The sequence below is a fragment of the Rhipicephalus microplus genome, chromosome 5 (genome assembly GCF_043290135.1).
Source record: "Rhipicephalus microplus isolate Deutch F79 chromosome 5, USDA_Rmic, whole genome shotgun sequence".
Classification (NCBI taxonomy): domain Eukaryota; kingdom Metazoa; phylum Arthropoda; class Arachnida; order Ixodida; family Ixodidae; genus Rhipicephalus; species Rhipicephalus microplus.
The window spans coordinates 148,527,251-148,540,101 of NC_134704.1; positions in this window are offsets into that span (position 1 = coordinate 148,527,251).

Below are 12,851 nucleotides of genomic sequence, written 5' to 3' on the forward strand. Positions count from 1 at the left end.
GATTGCTCACTAGCTGACGTTTTGTGTATATGTCCTTGGACATAATATCACTGGATGGCGTTTGTGGTTTTCGCACAGAAATTCACAAGATATCCACGGAGTGAAGGATGATGAATGGGGCGAAGTGTTCCTCCGTCCGTCACAGACAGACTGACAGACAAACGGGCAGACAGACAGACGGACGTACGGGCGGACGGACGGACGGACGGACAGACAGACAGACAGACAGGAATACAGACAGACAGACAGACAGACAGACAAACAGACAGACAGACAGACAGACAGACAGATGCTTCGCCTCACTCATCATCATTAACTACTTGCATATGCTGTGAAAATAAGTATTTACCTGACTAACTAAACAAATATATAGGTAAATACGCTCCTATTTCTCCTTCTTTCTTCATTTCAGAGGGCTCCCATGGTGACATTCTACGCATAACCTATAGGACACATCCATTTCATACTACACATACAAAATGAAATGCCCCGCACGGCCGGAGCATCCTCCAAGTTCTTCACTTTGCGTGCTCCAGCTCATGTAGTGAAATACTGTATTGGTGCAATTTAGCGTCCAGCTTACCGCGGGATTATGAACACTTCATGATGCATACCACACCGCATGCCAACTTGTTTTTTTTTTACTTGTTTGTACATATTTTGTTTTGTTTTAGAGGGCGCCTGACAGCTGCTGCTATTACAACACAGACCGCGGGCCACTGCCCACACAACCTGTCCGCCTGCTGACCAACGTGCGTGCTGCACGCTATACCGTGACCTCCCCAGTGCGCGCGTAACACAAGCTCTCTCTGCACTTCTCCCCAAATCCCAACCCGACCCCCTGCAACCCTCAGCTTGTTTCCCCGTAGCTATAGACAATGGCTAATTAAGTTCTTAATGAATCAGTTTGCGTGAGTGACCTCGCTTGGCCAGCTTGTCGGGGCTTTCTAAAGTGGCGTGTTCAGTTTCCCTTCGAGCTAGCGGATTCACAGAAGTTGGCGTGCCCTTGGTTTCTTCCCACTTTTCATTAAAATATTAGATTATCAAACAAATCGCGGTGAAAGAAATAGCGCCTTGCCCCGCCGTGGTGGTCCAGTGCCTAATGCATTCAGCTGCTGACCCGCAAGTCGCGGGATCGAAAGCCGGCTGCGGCGGCTGCATTTTCGATGGAGGCACAAATGCTGTAGACCGGTGTGCTCAGATTTGGGTGCAGGTTAACGAATCCCAGGTGGTCGGAAATTTTCTCGAGCCGTCCACTACAGCATATCTCATATTCATAAGCCGCATTGGGACGTTAAACCTCACACATTATTTTTAACAAACAACGCGTTTCGAGCGCTGCACGTGTTCGACGATTCACCCGTCACGTAATTTCGTTTTTTTTTCTTGCCTCTGAAGCAAGACCTTAATGTCTTCGTACAGCGCATCCTATGCATGAAAGCTTGTTTACGAAAGTTGAATCTTGTAACACCTATAGATGGACAAAAAATATCTTACTTAACACTGTATAATGCTCACCGCACTCGCTAACCGAATCTTGACCAGAGAACTTGTACTTGCCGTTTCACCTTCCAAATATCTTCTGTTAGTGCTTAGATAATGTTGTCCGTTGATTCTTGTTGCCGAGTTAGTCTATGTGGTGGGGCGTGTTTGGCATATTGCTGAATATGCAGTCCCGTGTATACGTTACTGAAAAACTCGAAGATTAACGCTATGAACTTTAACGAAAAAAAAGAACCTTGTTAAAGAAGGTGGCCGTCTATTAATTGACAAAGCAGTAGTAATGAAAGCGAGCTACTGAACTAGAGGCGGCCCTAATGGTTCACGTAAGTGTGCGTTAGTGGAACTAACACCTCGTCGTTCATGTGCCCTGTTGAATTCGTTTGTTTTACATTGGGTATCGTCCAGCTGGCGAAGCGGATCTCAGAGATCATAAGAAGAAACATTCACATATTAGCTCTTGTAACGGTGACTAGAAAAAAACGTGTTGTGGAGACCTGCTCTACCTGCTGCCGCAGCGACTCCAACTGCTCACAACAAGACCACCATTTCTTTCAATAATTTCACCGAAATAATTTTCGTCAAATATACTCAGAGTTGATTGACCCTTACTCTACACAAACTTATGCTGCGATATCATTCGCATCCCTGCAATATCAAACTCTCCAAAAAGAAAATAAACATCTAGTCTCTGCCAGCATCCATTTTGCAGCACCGCTGTTATGCTCGCCATTTAGCTGGTTCACGACACAAATTATCATCAATCCGGTGACGCTATGCCAAGCCAAGTTAAGCACAACCATGCTTGCACAAGCTAAGCATATCATAGCCGTTTTTAGTAGGCCTAATTGAGCACGGCCATGCCTAGTTACCTAAGTACAATGAGGTTAATTAGGTAAGAACACAATTAGTCTGAATTAGGCTGAGTAAAAATTCTGATGTCTCCAGTCATGCCAAGTTCGCCGAATTGATCAATGGCAAGCCCTAATCAAATAATTAGGAAAATATCTATTTTATAATAGGAAAACAACATAATTAGGTCCAGGTTGACTATGCGTATTGGAGATCTAGTTATTAGACATTAAGCTTGCAATAGAAAAATTCGATCGAGTTTTATAGATATCCTTATTAGTATAACTAAGCCATATATAACGCTACGATAATTTGGGATCAAAGGGAATTAAAACTGTCCCTAAAATCTTTGAATAATGTTAATTAGGCTAGATGGCTTAGTTCAGCTCAATATAAATATTTTAATCAAGTAAAGTGATTCGGTGATCGCCATAAAATTTCCAGTTTAACCATACTGATCTCTAACCAATACTCATGATTTACAATGAGATTACATGAGTGCTGCAAGCATCGGTTAGTGAATGCACGTGTGCATATATATTCAAGCCTGGTACAGCCAAGTACAGACCAGATATGTATTGCCCAACCTTGGGTGACTTATTGTAATCTGCGCAACTCTTTTAACAGCAAAACAGGCAGTAAGACTTTCGTCAATAAATAAACCTCTGCTGTGCCGGTGTCATAGCAACCAGCTCACATGCGTGCGAGCTGTGCTAATACGATGGCCAAGCCGCCACGAGCCGTGGACATGAAAACCTTGACAGTTTCGTACACCATCCCTATCTTATATTGCATGCATGACAAATATTCAATAATCTCGTATAATCATACGAGAACACATACGATCAAAATTTGTTCGAACGAGATAATTGAATACGAGGCATATGTGTCATGTGAAAATTTTAACACCAAAGTGTTTTATGCCGGTGTCACAAAGACTTCAGTGACGTATTACCGTCATGGAAATGACGTATAAGAAATCAGAAAGCAAAGGAAAAATTGGCAGATCCCACGTACAGTGGGAATCGATGATATGCGAAGCGCAAATGAGAAAGGTTTATACGCCACAGTAAAGTCAGCAGAACATACGAGGTGAAGGTAAATGATGTTGTACAAGACTTACGTGACATGATTATTATGTTTGGATATGCCATTTACCTTCGTCATCTATTCACATCACGTGATACTAAACTTAGTATATGCGGAGCTAGCCAAACGGCCGCAAGCACGCTATGAACGTGGTATGTTGACATGTTCTTACATGACACGCGTGTCAGGATTATCATGTTTGCACCGGTCATATACTCTGTCATCAATTGACGTCGCGAAACACCAAAGTTGGCATATGTGGAGCTAGCAAAACGGCCACGAGTGCATTATGAAGGGTCCAATGTACTCCAATGTAGCGTTGACGCGCGCGCACACTGGGCACAGTGACAGTACGTTAGCAAAACGCGAGCACTCTTTAGGCTGACGTCAGGTGCGACTAGCTTCGGTTGGCGCTGGCGGACGGCAACCGGCGCGAAATCCCACATGCTGCATTTCACGCGGATGCGTTACCCAGACAGCACGGCGTCTCTCTGTTTTCGTGACGGAGGGACGACGGACGTACTGAAATGCACATGCGTAAAAGCAACGCAGCGTGGCGCGCGTCTTCGAGAATGTGGCAGGAGCGGCGTCTGGCGTGGTAACGCTGGCTTGACGCGAAGAAATGAACGCCGGCGAGCACGCGCACCGGGTCACGTAGCATTGTATTGACGCCTTCATGCCTAGTTCACACTGAAACATCCGCTTTCTACAGCGCCCGAAATTCCCCTGCCGCCGAGGAGGAGGAGGAAAAAACCTTTATTGATGCTGGCTGTGCCAGATAGCCCTTATCCCCACCGGGCTGGTTCACATCCCTAGTCCGGGACGTCATTAGTCGAGGCCGCCACCCGAGCCCGCTGCACTAGAGTTCGCTGTTCCTCTAGTGTGGAGCTATTGAGTAGGGTCGTCTCCCAGTCCTCTTTGGTGGGGTTGGGAAAGGGGGTTAATTTTAAGTTCATTTGGCAGGCCCAGACCATATGGTAAGTGTTGGCCACTTCCCCACAGTACTGGCACTGCCCAATTATTTCAGGGTCATAATATTTTAGTATGGCTGGACAGAGCAGCGTATTTGTCTGTAGGCGCCGCAGGATGCGCTCCTCCGTTTTCGAGAGTCCCTTCGCTGGTGCGGGATACAAGCGGCGTTGCTCAATGTAGTATTCTTTGATTTCTCGAAACCGTGTTAAAGGTGTGGGACGTTCAGGTCTATGAGGGGAACGGGGAGTTTCCCGGGAAGTAAGCACGCGGGCCGCTGCATGTGCAGTCTCGTTACCCTGTAGACCCTGATGTCCCGGAGTCCATATAAGACGTTTTGGGGTAGAATCGCGGTTCCTGATGCTGAATTTTAAAAGTCTATTAGCCAATGGAGAGATTTCTCCTGCAAGATAGGTCTCGCAGGCTCTTCGAGAGTCTGTAACTATTTGTTTTGAGTTTGGATGGGATTCTGCCAGTGCAATGGCCACCTCCTCCGCCTTACTTGAGCTTGTGGCTTTGAAAGTGAGGCCGTCCACCTGCGTTCCTTGATGTATTACCGCCGCCGTGTAGTATCCCCTAGGTGATGGCCCGGCCACATCGACGTAATAGACCCCATTACGGGAGCCAAGCCGTTGTTCAAGTGCCTCAGCGCGCGCTTGCCTTCTACCCTGATGCGCCTCCCTGGTCATATTGCGGGGAAGCGGGGACACCCAGAGTTTTGTTCTCCAAAGTTCAGTAATACGCTCCGCGTTTTCGATTTCGCATTCGTGCCGGATCAAGAGGCGGTCCAGTAGGTGCCGCCCGGGGGGCGTCTGCGTAAGACGCGTATATTGATTTGTGAGGTGGGCTTCTTGGAGCTCTTGTATAGAGTTAAAGACTCCCAATGCAGAGTTTCTGATTTGAAGTGCTGATGGGTAAATCAAGTGCGCGCTTAATTACTTTCCTAAGAATAGCATCGACTCTGTTCTCTTCGTGTTTAGTCATTCGTAAGTACGGTATTGAATATAGAATCCTGCTAATTACAAAAGCATTGGCGAGCCGAATCGCGTCCCTTCCTCGTAGCCCCCCGCGCTTGTTCGACACTCGGCGGATCATGTGCCCTACCTGTTCTCCAATTTTCCGTAGCTTGTCTAGCGTGGTGCTGTTTTTTGTTCTGTTGTGAATCAGGAGGCCAAGGATTCGTAGTTCTGAAACCTCTCGTATTGTTGATCCTGATACCATCAAGTTCAGGGTCGTCATATCTTTGATGTTTTCTCTGATATGCAGGAATTCAGATTTGGTTGGAGCGCACTGCAACCCACACTGGGCCGCATAGTCCTCCACAATGGAGGCGGCCTGCATCAGGCGGTCTTCAATTTCTCCTAAACTGCCCCGATTCGTCCAGATTGTTATATCATCGGCGTATATTGCATGATATATTCCTTCCACTACTGCCAATGCTTGCGGGAGCTTCATCATGGCAATGTTGAATAGCAGCGGAGATAAGACAGCTCCTTGCGCGGTTCCCCGCGTCCCCATTTTGAATGGTTCATGTTCCTCGTTATCTATGCGAATGAACGCCAGTCTTTCGGAGAGGAAGTCTCTAATGTAGGCAAATACTTTCTTACCGCAATGGACACTACTCAAGTTCTTCAGGATGCTTTCATGTTTAACGTTGTCGAATGCGCCTTTAAGGTCGAGTGCAAGGATTGTTCTGTCGTTGTGCGTCGAGGGAATGGGTTGGATAATGTCTCGTTTTAGTTGCAAGAGGATATCTTGCGCAGACAGGTGGGGCCTAAAGCCAAAGATGGAATTTGCGAAATGCCCCTTGCTCTGGAGGTACGTGGCGAGACGGTCTCTAACCATTGTTTCCATCAATTTGCCAGCACATGAAGTTAATGATATAGGTCTGAGGTTGTCCGTGCTGATTTGCTTGCCTGGTTTGGGGATGAATGTGACAACTGCTGTTTTCCATTCAGTTGGCAGTGGTTGGCCATCTCAGATAACGTTAATGTATTGCAATAGATGCCGATAAGAATCGTCTGACAGATTTTCTAACAGTTTTACCGTGATCAGGTCTCGGCCCGGGGCAGTGCCCCTGCGCATTTTTTTCAGTGCTGCTTTCAGATCGCACATTTCAAAAGGGGCATCGAGCTGACTGTTTTCTTTACCTGCGTATTCATATGCGTTCCTGTTGGGATCCGTGGTGCGACATAGGTATCTAGCACACAAATCATCAGCCAGCTGGGAGTTGGTTCCCTGAAAACTGTGCAGGGCTCGACGGAGCTGCTTTTGCGCTTCTCCTCGGGTTTGGGCGGGGTCCACGAGAGTTCGAAAAAGGCGCCATGCTTTCTTTGTATTCATTTCTTTAGCTACAACATTGCACCGTTCTATCCAGTTGGATTCGTTCAGTTGTGCAGCATATTCATCCGCTTGCTGACTCAACTTGGCTATTCTAAGTTTAAGCTTGCGGTTGAATTTGTTTTTCCGCCAACGTTTAGTTAAGCTTCTGCGGGCGTCCCAAAGGTGGAGCAGGTACTTATCGACGGCGGGGGCGTCTTCCGTTGTCTTTATAGTTTTAAGACACTTGGAATTGGCTGCAAGGAGCTGTTTTGCCCATCCCGTATATCCTCCCGCCCCTGGCACAGAGGGGATCACCTGTGAGCGGAAGGCTGTCCAATCTGTCAGCTTAGCTTGGCTCCATTTTCTACGGCCTATGTTGCCGGAGAGTGTGATTCTGAGGAGACAGTGATCACTGCCGAGCGTTTCTTCTAAGTTTTCTCATGTTGCGTAGGAAATGTTCTTAGTCAGTGATAGATCCGGGCAAGTATCTCGGTTTACGGAATTCCCGATTCTAGCGGGTTTCATTGGATCTGTGAGAAGCGATAGACGAAGAGTGGATGTGAGTTCGGCCAATTTCCGTCCCTTGGGGACTTCGCGGGTGTAACCCCAATGATAGCTGGGGGCGTTAAAGTCGCCCAAAATCACTAGTGGGTTCTTATCTGCTTCCTTAATCGCTTTATAAAACATTTCGTTGAAGGCACATTGCCTAGATTTTGGAGAACTGTGTACATTTTGAATGTACAAGCTAGGATCTCGTCTTTTATTGGGAAGGACTTTGACCATTGTGTATTCATGCGCCTCTGACAGATCAAGGTCTATCTGACAAGCGGTATACTCCTTGTGTACGAGAACACAGGTGGACGCACTTCCCTGAAATGAGTTGTAACCAGGCAATTTCGCCTGCAAGCCGGTTTCTTGTAGCGCCAAAACTGCAGGGGTAAAATGTTAATTCTGCAGGAAAAGTTTAAGAGTGGCCTTCTTTTTCCTATCCTTAAACCCCCTGCAGTTCCACTGGAAAATATCGAGTTGCTGTTGTTTGGAGCTTTTATTATTATGTTTAGAATTGCCTGCCATTATGAATTTATTATTGAGGAGGTGTCATTTTCGCCACTGCATCCAGCGTGGGAGCCTGGAGAGGCGTGGGGGAGTCAGTTTGGTTGGTTAACGACTAGGCTATGTTGTTCTCGGATTCAGAATTTGCCAGGTTACGATGAACAATTTTGCGTCGGGGTTGTTCTGTTGTCTTAATGCTAGTTTTGAGTTGGTCCAATTGGGGTGTGAGCAAATTTTGACCGGTTTGTAGTACACTAGCTGTGAGAATTGGCAAAATGCTTTGCTTGAGGTCTTGCATAGCGGCGTGAACTGATAGGTTCAGCTGCTGCGGAATAATGTCTTGTACTCTAAGCTTGGTTTGTTCTAGGATCATTTTGCTCTGCTCCTCAAGCTTAGCCTCTAGTCTGCTTAGTCGACCTTCTATGTCGTTCGAAGCACCTACTACAGTTTTAGACACACTAGTGTTACCCGATACGTCTGACTGAGTGTCCTGCTCATCGTCCGAGCAGTCGGAGGTGTGCATAGCCACCGGTTCCGACGGTGGTGGAGGAGTAGCAGCCTGCGACGCCTTCAGCGCCCGATTTTCGCGTTCCAGAGTTTGAATGCGTTTTTTCATGGCTTCCAACTGCCGCCGAAACGCAGCGTCCTTCGCACTGGACGCACCCCGCGCCGCCGAATATGCCATCTACTACGGGGCGAACGCGGGATGGATGCGCTGTCACCCGGTTGTTGTCGCGGCTTACAAACGCTACTACACTATCCGGTGGTGTATACTTCGACGATTTTCGTACGCAAGAAGCAAGAAAAGACACTACTGCTTACTTTGTTGGCAAGTGGCTGTCTTGTAATGCACGAAGAGCAGAAAAACCGCCAACGCCAGAGGCGTTGGTGGGTTTGTTTTGCTCTGCAAGACCGCAACAAGCTCGGTCACGCCAACAGCAAGCTCGGTCACCTCTTTCTCGAAATACGGAGGCGAAGTAGGCACAGAGTAGGTTAAACTCCCGTTGGTTTCAACATTCAGTTACGTGCACTGCGGCATAACAAGTGAGTAGGGCTTGGCCACCATTTTTCAAAATTCCTTGACTAGCGCTCCTATTGGTCCCCTGTGACCGATTCGGCGGCAGACGCCGTAAAAATCCGTCCGAGAGCGATCGGCGCGGAGAGGGCCCTTTCGGCGGAACTCGCCGCCGCCGAACCGGATTCGGAGCACTCTCGGCGGCTGGAATGCTCAGTGTGAACGCGGCCTAACTGTGGCATGTAGTCATGTTCTCACATCACACGCATCTCATGATTATCATGTTTGCACCTTCGTCATCCATTCATGTCACGTAATACGAAATTTGGTATATGTGAAGCTAGCGAAACGGCCGTGAGCCCATCATGAGTGAGACATGTAGTTATGTTGTTACATGACATGCATGTCGTCATTATCATGTTTGAATGTGTCATTTACCTGTGTCATGCGTTCGTGTCACGTAATACCGAGTTTGGTACACGTGAAGCTAGCGAAACGGCCGCGAGCGCATCATGAGCATAGCATGTAGTCGTGTTGTTATATGACACGCATCTCATGTTTATTTCCATGTTTGCACCAGTATGATACCTTCGTCATTCCTTCACGTCCCATAATACGAAATTTGGTATAACTGAAGCTAGGGAAACGGGCGCCAGCGCTTCATGAGCGAGGTATGTAGTCATGTTATTACATGAAATGCATGTCATAATTTTCATGTTAGGGTCTGTCGCTTGTGTTCGCCATGCAATCATGTCATACCATATTAGTTTTGCAACATGCCATGTGAACAAAACCACCGCAACAGCTGCAGAACCATAAAATAAATATCATGACATTCAAGACATACATATTACGATTTTCATGTTTTGACTAGTCACTTATGTTCTTCATACAGTCATGTTATGCCATACCAAATTTGGTATTGATACCATCATCGAAACGGCCAGGAGAGCTAAGTGTTGTAGGCGGCTAGATAGATAGATAGATAGATAGATAGATAGATAGATAGATAGATAGATAGATAGATAGATAGATAGATAGATAGATAGATGCACTAAAGGTCGCCAAAGTTCTATAATGAATGCTTGATTTTTTGATTTGATATGTGGGCTTTAACGTCACAAAACCACTATATGATTATGAGAGACGCCGTAGTGGAGGGCTCCGGAAATTTAGACCACCTGGGGTTCTTTAACGTGCACCCAAATCTGAGCACACGGGCCTACAACATTTTCGCCTCCATCGGAAATGCAGCCGCCGCAGCCGGGATTCGAACCCGCGCCCTGCAGGTCAGCAGCCGAGTACCTTAGCCACTAGACCACCGCGGCGGGGCGATAATAAATGCTTCGCATTTAAGACGTTTTTTTTTTAATTATTGTCGAACACATGACCTCTCTGCCCGCGACAACAGAGCACGGGCACGTTACTCTATGTGCTACAACCACATGGTGTGAAAGCTTTATAAACGTGCCTTTCATATCTACCACTGCCCTTTCACAGGGCTGTTGGTAAAGTGAAGTAATGCACGATGACCGTGAAATCCACGATTAGTTATTCAACAAGTCATTATTATGTTTGTTTCCCATGTGATGGGTTTTCATAAGAAGTGCAATTTTGTCGATGCGTTAACACGGCACCAGGTAGTGACGTTACTCCTAGCGTCGGCCTCTCTCATAAGATCCGTCTACACCAAAAATAGCGCTGTGACACCTCACTATAACTTCACGTTCTCCACTGGCCCTAATTGCGACCGGCGCATTGCATTTTCGAGTATGCGACCTGAGCCAAAGTTCAGCGTTCATTCAGTGATGGCTCTCCATGCAGGCTGTACATCCGCTCTCTCTTATACCGCTTTCACCAATAATACTAGAACTACCACAAGCAAGTATCACAATAAGGGTTTGTTTAATAATTCATCGCATGCGCTAGTCGTGAGTCGTACATGTACATGTCTCACTAAATGTGAACGTGTGTGCGTTCACTTTAACGGTGCCATATTGGTCAAACACCAAGATAAATTGTGCCTCTCTCATTTCAATGCGCTGTAAGCATTCACTTACTTCTGTGAGCACAAGTTTCACGTTTGTGTTATGTCGATTCCTATGCATAAGCGGATGTCTTTCTGGTTAACCTTCCTGTCTTCTTTCTTTGCTGCTAAGTCCTCCTCCTAAGACGGAGGAACCCACCATGATTTTGTATAGGGATGGCTCAAGGACATCAATTTCAACACATTCACGGTGGCAAGCTTTGCGCGTTGTCTATATCCGCTCGTCGAGGTCTCTTGGCTGCCATCTCTTTGCCCAAGCACGCCGGATCCATTCATTGCCGGTATTCCGATTCCGCGTCGCTGCACGACGAGGTCAAGGGCAAACAGCTTTTCACTATACCAAATGCGAGTAGTGTGAACACCAAGTATTTTGTAAAAAAAAAAAACGTTTCAAATTATTTGTTTAAGTAGAAGCGGTATGTCTCGAAGAGAAAAAAAAATTGCCCGCAGCTTCCCTCGGGGGAACACTGAGGAGGATGCGGAGCATATAATTGGTTAACGGGGTGTTAAAGTGCGACTTACTTGGGTCGATGGCTAAATTGGTTAACGTGGTTGTGAAATGGGGTGTTAAATTGCGACTTACTTGGGTCGCTGGCTAAATTGGTTAACGTGGTTGTAGGAGGGGTGTTAAATGAGTGAACACGTACGACACGTATGCGAAAGGGCGGTGTTTATTTATTGCGACGAACTTTGAGCACGATGGCTTTTTGGTCGGTAAAGTGAAGAGTGAGTGGATCGGGTTGCAGCGGTCGTAGTCGTTCTTCAACCGCGTTCAACTCGGGTAGATGCTCGGGTCGGGGCGGGTAGCGGTAGCCGTAACTCACGCTAGCCGAGGGAACTCGACCGGCAATCAACGACTGCTTGCACGTAGCACACACGACGTAGTCGGCATAGTCGGTGCCCTTTCAAAACGTATCGCAAAGAACCGACAACGCTTTGGAGTTGTTCTGAATGTTGCCGATCCGAGTTAAGTTGTTATCGAACCAAAGACGATCACACACCTTGCAGGTGTGGCCGAAGCTTCGGTCGAGGAAGTCGCGCTTGAAGCGAGCGTTGGGCGTGGCATACTGCTTGGCGCGCCACGCCGCTACCTCGGCGCGCTTGCGCTCGCGGGCAGCATCGGGATCGGCCTCTCGTCGCCGACGCTTGCACTCGGCTTCCCGTTTTCGAAAGTCCGGGTCCTCTTGTCGACGCTTACGTTTCAAAGCGGCCGAATCCGGTGCTGCTGCTCGACGCTGACGTCTCTCAGCAGCTTCACGTTCTCTAAGTTGAGCATCTTCCGCTCGACGCCGACGTTTACGTTCGGCGTCGCGAGCTCTTCTCCGCGCTGCCTTGTCTTCGGACGACGACTTGGTTGCGGTTCCGTCAACACTTTGGCCGGCGCTGGTCGAAGGGACGTCGATCATTGCGACCTCGGACGTCGACGAGCCGTACGGACAACCGACGAGCGGCAACTGAGCGAGCGAGCACCGACATTGAGTATATATACAGCGCGACAGCGCATGCACTGTCAGCTGTCAAATGTTCGAGAAGGGGGAGAAGCGCAACGGCGCATGCGCGCGCGTCAGCTGCCGATGTTCTCGAAGCGCGACGGCGCATGCGCGCGCGTCAGCTGCCGATGTTCTCGAAGCGTGACGGCGCATGCGCGCTACATTATACAGCTAGCGAATGTTCGTGAAGAGGAGAAGTGCACGCGGTGTGTAGAGGAGGAAGGGTGCACAGATGGTGGAGGAGGGAAGCGCGCGCGGTGTGTAGAGGAGGAAGGGATGCACAGATGGTGGAAGAAGGAGGAGGAAGCTTGCGGACGGCGCCGCACTACAAGCCTCGAGTATTAGATGCTCCGCATCTAAAAGTGGCTGATCTCCTTCTACAGAAATCGGTATAACACGAAAGGGAAACGCGTCTTCAGAGAGTTAGTTGAGCGTTTCTTGTGCATTGTATGAGCAACAGCAACAAATCACAAAGTTACGTGAGGAACGGCAAGGAACTTGAAACTTGCAGCGC